The following is an 11,691-nucleotide window of genomic DNA, read 5'->3' as shown; positions in this document are numbered from 1 at the left end:
TTGTTTGATATACGGGAGTTGATATTCTACGTATGAACCCTCAAGGCCGTAACTAGCAAGAGGCAAGACGAGGCACTTGCCTCGTCTAAATTTTACCCAAAGTTAAAAACAAGCTTTTGTTGGGAAAATAATCCCCAGTTGAACAAGATTGATTTTTCAAGAAATACCTCATGAAAAATGTATCTGAAAGAGATTGGTAGCTTCTATATTTCAATAGTTTTTTTAAAAGGCATGCGCCCACAACCAACTAGCAAGATCTTGCCACCTCTATAGCAAAGGTCTGGTTACGGCCCTGCCCCTTCCTCCGCTAGCACAGATCCGGATAGCTTGCTTGAGATTTCTCAACCCCCACCCCGCCCCTTCTATTTTCGATTCGACTAAATAACCTGTCAACTGGAAAAATGCATCTCTTTAGCCAAGTGCCGAAACTTACTTCGGTCTGTAATCCATGAGCCGAAACAAGCGCGCTATCACATGAATATACGTCCTTCTTTAATCCATGAGCTTAAATAAGCGCTCTCTCACATGAATGTTCGTCGTTCTTTAATGCTTGAGCCGAAACAAGCACGGTACGCATGAATATATTCCTATAATAAGGTACGTGGCTCTTTAATCCGTGAGTCGAAACAAGAGCTCTACACGTGAATATATCTCGTTTTTTAATCCTTGAGCTTAAACAAGCACGCTACACATAAATATACCTTGTTCTTTAATCCTTGAGCCGCCGAAACAAGTGCGCGTTGGCTATTTAACAAATAGATTCCATTTTGCCGTGCGTCTGTTCAGTTTTAAAGTTCAACACTAAATTTTCTCCGATTCTGATTGGTTTAAATTAATCACGTGACACGATAGTGTTCATCCGCGGAGGGCACTATCCACTCTCAAATAAACGCCCCGTATCTAATTAACGCCTCCCCTGAGGTGTTATGTTTGTATTAGACGCCCCCTCTAATAAACGCCCCGTGTCTAATAGACGGCCCCCCCCCCCAAGAATCGCCTCAAAAACCAGGGAGACGCTCCACAGAGTAAAATCACTCAATTTACTTTCTTGCTTGACTCGGAACGCTCGGACATCGAAGAGGCCAACGATGCCAACATGAATGACCCCAGTGACGATGAAGACATCGATACCGAACTTTGAATTACATTTGTAGGCTTTGCATTAGCGAAGAATAGATTAGTATCCTACCCACAAACTCTGTTTTCTATCTTACTTCGCGAGCAAACTACGCGTCTTATTTGTTTTGTTGACGTTGTTGCAGTTGAAGTGAAATAAACGCCTCTCTCAAATAAAAGCCTCATATCTATTTAACGCCCTCGCTAGGACCCCTAAAATTTAATAGACGCCCCTGGCGTTTATTAGATCATTTACGGTAGTGCCCGTCAGTGAAATCTTTTGTAAACAAGCGTGTCTGTAGACAAAAAAAAAACAACCAAATTCACTGCATTAACCCTATTCAGACCGGTCTTTTTTGGACCTTCTCTAACCGGGGGGGCTTCGGAAGCCCCCCGTATGTAACCTCGAGAATTTTTAAGCAATCCCAATGAAACTTTTAGGATGTATTGTATGTCCAAACAGCTTTCTTTTGGTATACGTCACGTGGGATGGTGACGTTACATCACGTGACAATTTCATCATGATGTCAAAACAGCCGCCATCTGTGGATCTGCCATCTTGGATTTCAAAATTTTTCCAAAATGCCAGAAAACCACCCAAAGTTACTGCAAAGTACTCAAAATCAATAAAAATGTGCTTTAAACCCGTAAAAATGTAAAAAATTTCATTTAAGTTGATTTTTATTAAGAGAAACACGCAAAATTACAAATTTGGGAAAACATTCCTGTAAAAATGCCGTTGCCATGGTGATGTCAAGTTCCTGACACATCATCCAACCCTACCAAATTATTGCCAGTTAAATTTTAGGAAAACTCGGAAAGTTTGGCAGCGTTTTGTTAAATCTTAAAAAAGTTATAAGAGTTCAAAGTCAGCGCGGGCCTCAAAGCCCCCCCCCCCCCCGGTCTGAATAGGGGTAAGTGGGTTTCTTCTCTGTTTTTTTGTTTGTTTGTTAAATGTCGGCTTTCAATTGAGTTTTTTATCCTGAAAAAAATAATAATTTACGATGCTCGTCTTTGAATGGGCGCGCGGAAAAAAGTTTAGTGGTGAACAATAAAAACGATAGAGTGTTTCAGTCTCGGAACTATCGGTCTGATAGTTGCCCCTTGGAAATTTGATGTTCTTAAAACTAGCATATTAGCTAATATCAGCATATGCCGTTGGAAAATATCAGCATATGCCGTTCATATTAGCATATTAGCTAATATCTGATGTAAGAACATCAAATTTCCGCGGGGCAACTATCAGCCGATAGTTCCTCGACAGAAACACTCAATTGTTTAAATAGATCACAGATGACGTCAAAATGTGGTAAGAACAAAAAAGTGGCCCACGAGACGTTAGGCGAGTGGGTCACTGATGTTCTTACCACATTTTGACGTACAACTGAAACAGACCCACGCCAAAATGGAATCTATTTGTTTTATACAATAACAGAAGATTACATTACACTTCAGTATAGGCAAAGCCGCGTACAAACGGTGGTGAAAAGTTGTTTTCATTTCAAGCTTAAGTTTTCCGTAACCATGAAGCACTAGTAAACCGATTTAATGAACAGAATAATGGAAAATTAGAAACATGAACGAAAAAACTAACCTTTATTCCATTTGGAAAGTTGTACAAATCTGTAAACTTTTCACTTAGCGTTTCAAGAGAAGCGTTAATGTTCAACCGCCATTCATGGATTTGCCGTGGCGTCGTCCAACTGTTCAACATCGGACAAACTCGGACAGATTTCGATAATTTCTGGAATCATTCACTGTTTACATCAAGCTTTTTTAGCCAAGTTAAATGTTCTGAACGGTGAACGATTCTTGGCGGATTGTTTCTTACTGTAGATTAATAATTAAGCTAAAATTTTTCGTTCTGTTGTAGCCCCGCGAGTTTTAAAAAAAGGCATTGCCGACAACACTGATTTGGACTATGAACTCTGATCACGTGCGCGAGTCACACCACACAGTGACGTCGTCAGTGCGTCTGTACTCTAATAGATGACAGGCATCGACCAATCAAAACGCGCGCAGTAACTCGGTTATTGTATAAAACGATCTCATATCCAACAGGCGCGAGTGGAATAATTGTTTTATTAAAAACGCCCAACGAATTGCAATATTTGAGCTCCCCAGCTGCTTTTGTTGACGCGTATCGGCTACCATATTTATGGTGAACGGTATATGAGCTCATATACCATTGCCTGTTAACCAATCAAAACTCAGGAACTGGTGGAAATCATATGAATTTTTTTTCTATAAAGCGGGCGGCTTCAGAAAATAGTCAACGTTAAGCACTGGTGGAAACAAGTTTTCTATTCGGTGGCTCCCAAAAGAGCTGGATTTTTTTTCTCTTCACTCAGAGTTCCTTTTGTTCTGTCATTGGTGCGTCTGGTCTCTGGTTTGTCAGATCTGGTTGGTTTATTGGGCAAACCGTTTAGATATAATCTTCATCAAAATATAACCATTGCTTTCTCTTGTGAAGTCTATTTGGCGTGCCCGTTTTGTGGCAAGAAAAACTAAAACAAACTTCTGCATTTCTTGGCATACCAAAATGTTCTAAAGCAGATTAATATTTTTAGATTTGTCTGGGTTTTTTTCAGCGTTCTAATTTTCCAGAATCTGTTGTTTGGAGTACCGAGTGATGGTAAACTACTCGCGATAATTCTTCCTTCGTACGCCAGTGACAACTGGGGTGGACATGCCACCGCCATAGGAAAAGAAGATTAGGACGACTTCAAGTTTCTGTTCTTCCAATTAAATGGTAAATTGTATGGAGTGATGAATGACAAGTTCTACAAAGGGCCACTTCCTGATGGTGCTTCGGATAATGATTGGATCACCAAAACCACAACTATCGGACTTGAAGGATGGACTGGCTTCCAATTCCTTTTCTTCGATCCTGAAGGAATGCTCTATGGCGCCGGTTTACAACGACAAGTTTTACAAGAGGCTCCCGCCAGCATACGGTCTTGACATCTGGCTTGGATCTGCCACACTGGTAGGATACGTTGGATTGTCCGTCTTCCAATTCCTCTTCTTCGATCCAAAGGGAATTTTTTACGGCGTGGAAAACGGCAAGTTTCACAAGAGTAGTCCTTCCGCTGCTGTTAATGACAACTGGCTGGGATCATCCACGCTCATTGGCACTGGAGGCTGGAACAGTTTTGAGTTACTTTTCTTCATGGCGGACGGCGACTTGTATGGCGTCAGCAATGACAAATTCTACAAGCGATCACCCCCAACGCATGACAGCAGTGACAACTGGTTGGGCTCTGCGGAGATGATTGGCTCAGGTGGCTGGCACGTGTTCAAACTCCTGATGTCTCCCCTTAAGTCAGAACCAGGCGTCACAGCAATAGTTTAGTCCGTAGATGGGAATACAGATTGGAAGAAAATGTTGACTGTTCAGCTAAACTACTGAAATGGTAAATGGTAATACTCTTTAAAATGGGCAAACATAGTGATTTTCATCTAAGTTTCTTTCAAATCATGGATCTTTGGCAGGATTTTACAGCTGTACCAAAACGGATAAAAATTTTAAGAGTTTATATGGTTTTGGGGGACGCTGGCTCACAATAAGAGACGTTTGTATGGATTTTACCATGTTTCAAGGTCCATAACTTCGTTTCTGTTTATCCTGAAAGCATCGAACTCGGTCAAATGACCAATCTCACCGTGATCTTTTATGTGGTGGTGTCGGATTATCAATTACTTAAAATTTGAAACTCGCCCCAGTTCCCTACGCAACCTCGGAACGGCCAATAAGGGTGTCCTTCATAATAAGATGATGTAAAAGTAAGAAATAAAAGGGTCATGAGTTGAGTTAAGTTCTTTCAATTCTTTCAGTCGATACAACTTGTCCACTCGTACGAGTTGTATAAAACGTTATTTTCGAATCGTATCAGGTCGACAGTATTGGGCAACCTCCCTTCATCCCCCTAACCTTGAGATTAGAGGAAGAAGAAGAAGAAGAAGAAGAAGAAGAACCACCTTGCAGTTATCATGCACACAATGAATATTCGATTCACTTAAAAAAATCGAATTGTCTACTCGTCTGGTTTATGACAGCAATACTCCACCCATTTTGAACTCAGTGCAACCACAGTGTCCTGTTGATTGTCGACCCGCGTTGCACGCGCAAGTGAAAATGTGCAAACAAAGAAAATTTTCAAGCAATAGATACTGATTTTTATTATTCCACTATAACGCCATTTTACCATATCAGGTCAAGAGAATGCCCAAAATGAAAGCCGGTGGCAAATATACGGACGGAAAGCGCAGAATGCGGACCAAAATGGTGGAACTAAATGATCCAAACTTTGACTTGTTTACGACCTTTAGCTTGAAATAATATATACGTGGAATGATAAATCCACTATTCGATAGTTTAAGTAATGTTTAATAAATGAGCAGCAGTGTTTTATCAAGTTTAAAACACGAGGCGCAGCCAATGTTTTAGACTTGATAAAACATGAACTGCGAATTTATTGAACGGCTTCAAAATCTTCTGATGTAGATCAACTCATTCTTGCACTAATATTTAGATTTGGGGTTATTTTGGCCTAGAAAATTGGACGTAAAGTTTAGCCGTGTCTTTATCAGATATAAAGACACTCATTAAACATTAATTTCCTTTGTATTTTCTTTATGAATTATTAATGAGTTTTTGAAAATATAATACGAGCGGACATATTTCTCATTGCTCCTATTTTTCTACACAATGCGCAAAATACAGTGTATATGGGTACAGTACGCCATCTTTTCCAAGGTTGATATACAGATTAGTTTGTCAGCGGCACTTCTTTAAGATGCTAGAGTGACTGAAGCAAACAGTAAATTGGTTTCCTTGTAGACCAAGTTTGGCCACTCCCAAAGTGTTTTTGACTATATCATAGTTTATAGCAAGGATTTGCGAAAGGAGAGGAGCTGATTTGGCCACAAACAGGAAAGGAAAGGGAGGAGTGGACAAGGGCTCGATCTCGTCTCCTGAGCCCGCCGTTTCTTTTGGTCAGCACCAAGAACGCTAACTCTGGGGGGATGGCCAAGTCCGATTTTAGGAGCGTGCGTCATTTGTATTTGACGCAAGAGATCTCAAGACTCAAAGACGCAAGGCTGCAAGACTCCACAGCGATATTACACACTAAACAGCGATTACTACACACTAAAATGTCTAATAAGATATATTTACTGTTAATCCAGCCTGATTTTTTCGTTGATTTATAAATTTACACGCTCTGTACAGGAGCCCATTAACCAATAAGAACTGTTCCAGCGATACTCCAGCTGCAAAACGTAGGCTATTTCATCTGCTACCTCTCATGCAACTAACTTGTACAAACTTCCACATATATTGTAGAATTCCACGAAAAAAATGGTGACCTAAAGGCTGAGCTCACTGTGAGCCGAGTGATGTAATCGCAATGTAATGGTTTAGCCTAAGAATGTCACGTATTGAATTGCGTTGGTTTTCGGTGAAGTGATAGTCAAAATATCTAGTCGTTTTAAGGTCGCGCAGGACCCTTGCTCATTAATAAATTCATTAGCCAAATTTCTTGACGGAATGCTATCTTGTTAAGCTTTAATTCGCTACATTTTGAACATCGACTCCTCTAAAATTTATCAAGGATATTAGGGGATGATGGAATGACATTATGATTGTCCTAATACTGAGAGATGACCGTTGACTGTGATGTTACAAGCCCTTAAATGTTCGACTGCAGATAACTCGGCTTTGTGTCCAAGTTTTCAGCTAGAACAGCGCACCAAATTAAATGATTATATAACCTAGTGATAAATCATAACCTTTTTTGTGCTATGACAAGAACGAAATTTTCAATTTCAAAAACTGCTACAAGTTAATGGCTTCAAAAGAGTAAAAATGTGAAATCTAAACTTTGAAACATGCTATTTTCATTTTGAGAAAGAAATTTAAAAATTCGCTCTTGTCATAGTACAATAGAGTACACCAAGTTTATGTTCCTCGCGAATCAACTCTTGAAATTCTATGTCGGCGGAGAAAACTTGGACGCAAAATTGCAGATTTTGAGGCTTCCGAAGACCTTCCTAGTCAATGTTTACAACAACGTATGATATATTCAAAGCTGTGAATTTAATTATTATAATTTTCCATGTTCCAGCGCACGGGGCACAAAGCTAAGAACAATTGCTGGTAATTACTTGTACAAAGAACTTTAAAAACAAACAATCTTATGAATATTTCGTTTGTTGTCGGCTTTAGTCGTCGCAGTTCGTGCATACTCTTTAAATAAATACATACTAATGATTGCAAGGGTCCTGCGCGACCTTAATTCCCAGACGTTTAATTGTTTTTCCTCACTTGTAAGCTACAGAAATACGTGTGTTTATGCGCGCAAAGAAAATACTGTCGTCGCTGCTGCTATTTTCGGCTATGAAATCTCTTTATTTAGCTTTCTGCGATTTACAAAAAAAATGTAAAACAAACATTTTATAATTTAATCCCAGCTAATCTTAGGTAGGGGGTCACATTTCGCCAGTAAAACATTCCTGTACTACATAAGCCTTTTCTGAAGAATTCAGGCTTATTTTATTTCGCGTTTAACCTAAACACACAAGCAAACGTGCGACATGCAGGCGTTCAATAATTCAACAACGCTTACTGTTAGCGAGGGGTATGATTTAACAAACCAACAGCATCAGCCAAAGAAGAGATGTCGTTGTTCATACAATTTTATGAACAAGAAATGCACTTTACGTGTATGGCAAATTTTACTGTTTGTGTTCATAATAGCGGTTATTATAGTGCTGATGGGACTATTAATCGCTGCGTACGGACCTGGTAACACAGACTTGAAATATTCAGCCAGATCTGGAACAGAGGCGCTAGGAGTTGTAGGTAAACAAACTTCACTTGTTCCTTATTGTTACTTATTTTCGCGGGACTTAATTTTCGCGATTTTCGCGATTTTCAAAAAATCCTTCTTGGTGGAAAATTTATTAATCCTCCCGTTCAAACCAATTGTGAATTTCGGCTCAGAAGAAACGTCGCTAAGTTGTTCAATCAGGATAAATTCAGTCTTCGCTGAGACGAGCACGACTAGCCGAAACGTCGTGAAAATTCTTTGTTGTAGTCCTTCGTAAACGTTTCCTTTGAAATTTCTACTAACTGCACTCATGTACGAGGAATTTAGTCGGATTTAAATCCTCTTGGAATGGAGCTAAAACTCGGAGATTTGGTTGACAATTTTAACAAAAGTTCAAAAACTTTGTGCGCACATCGCAGTTCAAATGCCCTTTACTGGCTTCCCAAACAAATTACGAGCTACCATTGGCTTTTCCAAAATGCGCGTATCCACGAAAGAAAAACAAAAACAAATTCATTGATCATATGATAAAATGCTTATTGACTGAGTTAGGTCGGGCTGGACGGGAAAATATTTGGCTCTCGGTCAGGACGCAAGGACCTCGCGCCATCCCACTCAGTCAATAAGTACATATTATCGTGCACATAAGGGTCGATAAGGGCGAGTGTAACATAAACGAAAAACGCTTAATACTCACCCAAATTTCCTTTCCAAATAAACTTTCTTTAATTTCGTTTTCAGTGCCACCAACGACGTTACCGCCGACGACTGCGCCACCTCCGACGACTGCGCCATCTCCGACGACTGTGCAGCCTCCGACGACTGAGCAGCCTCCGACGACTGTGCCACCACCGACGACTACGTCACCTCCGACGACTGAGCAGCCTCCGACGACTGAGCAGCCTCCGACGACTGCGCCACCTCCGACGACTGCGCCATCTCCGACGACTGTGCAGCCTCCGACGACTGTGCAGCCTCCGACGACTGTGCCACCACCGACGACTGTGCCACCACCGACGACTGAGCAGCCTCCGACGACTGAGCAGCCTCCGACGACTGTGCCACCACCGACGACTGTGCCACCACCGACGACTGAGCAGCCTCCGACGACTACGCCACCTCCGACGACTAAGCCACCTCCGACGACTACGCCACCTCCGACGACTACGTCACCTCCGACGACTAAGCCACCCCCGACGACTACTAAGGACGACTACGGACCCTGATTCAAAAACCACTTGTTCCGGATACCAAAGCGCTAAACACCTCCCACGATGCTTTTCAACAGCTCCTTTGAAAACATCCGTTACAATCTCCGTCACTTTTAGCTGGGAGTGCCTCCGGACCTCATTGAACGATTTAGGTACCCAGTAAGCATCACAAATGATGACAAACGCTAACTTTTTTCCTTTAACACCTACATTTCGAGTACATTTTTTCAGGGTGACTAAAAACCGTTACAAGAATTGCATTACAATATTCAAACTGTACAGTTCAAAATTGCGTTACTAAGGACACGCGTCTAGAGATATTTTTATCGCCTGCGTGTACCCGTACGTGACTTCTTGTTTTGATTATAAAACCCGTCACCTCAAGAGCTACAGTACATTTTGCAATGCGGTTTCATCCGCTCCTTTTCCAGTTAACGTTACATTAATTACACGATATGTCGCTTATCTTGTGTCACTCGGCCGAGCGTACGGTACTATTCTTAACCACCTCAGTAGCATAAAACATATGCATAAGCTTCTCGGCCACGATTTGACATGGGATAGCGACTATCGTTATAAGTTGTTATTAAAAGGTGTTAAGCGCCATATAGGTTTAGCCGTATCTTTTTTTTTTTTTTTTTTTTTTTTTTTTGGTGCAGGTGATAGCGTAGTGCAATGCTAACACGCGCAAACCGGGAAGAGGGTCCACAAGGACGTCAAAAGTCACCCGAGCAACGAACTCGGCCTCTCCCCGGGCCAGACTACAGACATGGAAACAGATCTAGAAAAGACTCAGACGAAACATGGAAGGATAGGAGAATTCACACTGCCCACAGGTGAACCTCAACATAGAACAACACATTAGACAAAGGAACATGGAAACATAACCACAGACACAAAACACGGATTTTTTTTTGGATTTTTTGGATTTTTTGCTTTGGACTCCTCTAACTAAGTCTCTTCGGAAAACACGCTGGTTCGACAGACGCCATAAGAGACGGAAGATCAACAGCAGTAGGAGCCGGAAAAGCGGTCAAGTCCGGTCGATAGCCACTATCACGATAGAATTGTAAGCGAGCATCGTCAAAAGTACGTCTATCCTTTATAGTTCTAAAAGTGTCAATTCCAAAGTCTAAAACACAAGTAATCTCTCCCAAGCGCTCAGAAATTTCACGGTAAACATGCGTGTCCGACGTATGGTTAGAATCCAGTAAAAGCTTTTGCAACCAAGCAGGAACTCGCTTGATCCACACTGGGTAATCTTCAGAAGCATGATGATGAACCACAGGCGCAACAGAACAAACCTCAATAGCAGACGGTGCAATTGAGGAATCAACAGCATCGGCTGGAGAATCTTGAACAACGCATTCCAAAGGAGACTCTAAGGCAACCTTAGTAGCAGCACAAGCAGCAGCGGCTGACATACCACGGCGACGATAGGACAAAAAGGTAGCGGCAGCTTGTCTTAACACTTCTTCATCACCACTGAGAAGCTCACAGTCATCATCACTCTCATCATCGTCATACTCATCATCAACATTAGAGCCATCAAAATCGAGATCAGAATTTTCACTCGCAATTTCAACATCAGGCTCGGTAGGAGGATCTTCAGGATCCGCAGGTGGAGCGGGATCATCAGGAACAGCAAATGAAATCTCATCGAAAGGGTCATTGGAACAATCACGCGCAAAGTGACCCGGTTGGCGACACTTCCTACAAAGATCACGAAGAGGACACTCGGCGGCACGGTGATTAGCATCACCACAAATGTTACAAACTTGGGTTTGACCATTGTACCAGACACGGCAGGGATAACGAAGGATTCGAAGCTTGGTAGGAATCTCTTCCAACAAAGACATTTTCAAAACACGAGAGCCATTAGGGACATCAGATCCACTATGTTCACAGAAGTCGATGCTTAACACGGAGCCATAAACAGAAAAAGCATCGGAAATAACATCATCGGGTACTTCAAACGGACAATGGTACAGATACACGAACCGGATAGTTGCATCCGCCTCCAAAAAGGGGACGTCAACACCTCCGATTCTAATCCCATCACGGAAGACACGGTGACGATCTTCCATTCTCTTGAAGGTAACACGAACAAAGAACTGAGGCATGAACTGGACACAGGAAACTTGGCAATCCAAACAGGCGAGGAGCGAGGCCAGAAAGTCTTCTCTCTTGCCCACTCTCAAATCATCGGGAACACTGAACACCAAGGTCTTCGGACGAGGAATCTTCTCACGAGAAGGCATAACTGGAAAACTGGCTGGGTGACCAACAACTGGACAAGAAGCTTCTCGGCCACGATTTGACATGGGATAGCGACTATCGTTATAAGTTGTTATTAAAAGGTGTTAAGCGCCATATAGGTTTAGCCGTATCTCGCAAGGCACCTATTACACCTCGCTTGTTCCTTGATATGGCGCCTCATTTCGATTTAGATAACAATCTCCAGGCGGCTATGTGGGCATTGTTTTTAGTCGCTTTTTATTCTTTTCTACGAAAGTCTAATTTAGTAGTTG

General features: G+C 41.8%; 1 pseudogene; it reads left to right on the top strand.

The window, feature by feature from the left end:
* The first annotated feature begins 3,885 nt into the window (after positions 1–3,885).
* Positions 3,886–4,471, top strand: LOC144645860 (uncharacterized; annotated as a pseudogene).
* Positions 4,472–11,691: the final 7,220 nt, after the last annotated feature.

The sequence above is a fragment of the Oculina patagonica genome, chromosome 3 (genome assembly GCF_052425735.1).
Source record: "Oculina patagonica isolate OP01 chromosome 3, crgOcupat, whole genome shotgun sequence".
In the NCBI taxonomy this organism is placed as follows: Eukaryota; Metazoa; Cnidaria; class Anthozoa; order Scleractinia; family Oculinidae; genus Oculina; species Oculina patagonica.
The sequence above is the reverse complement of the archived record's forward strand: the minus strand, read 5'-3'. Positions and strand labels throughout refer to the sequence as shown.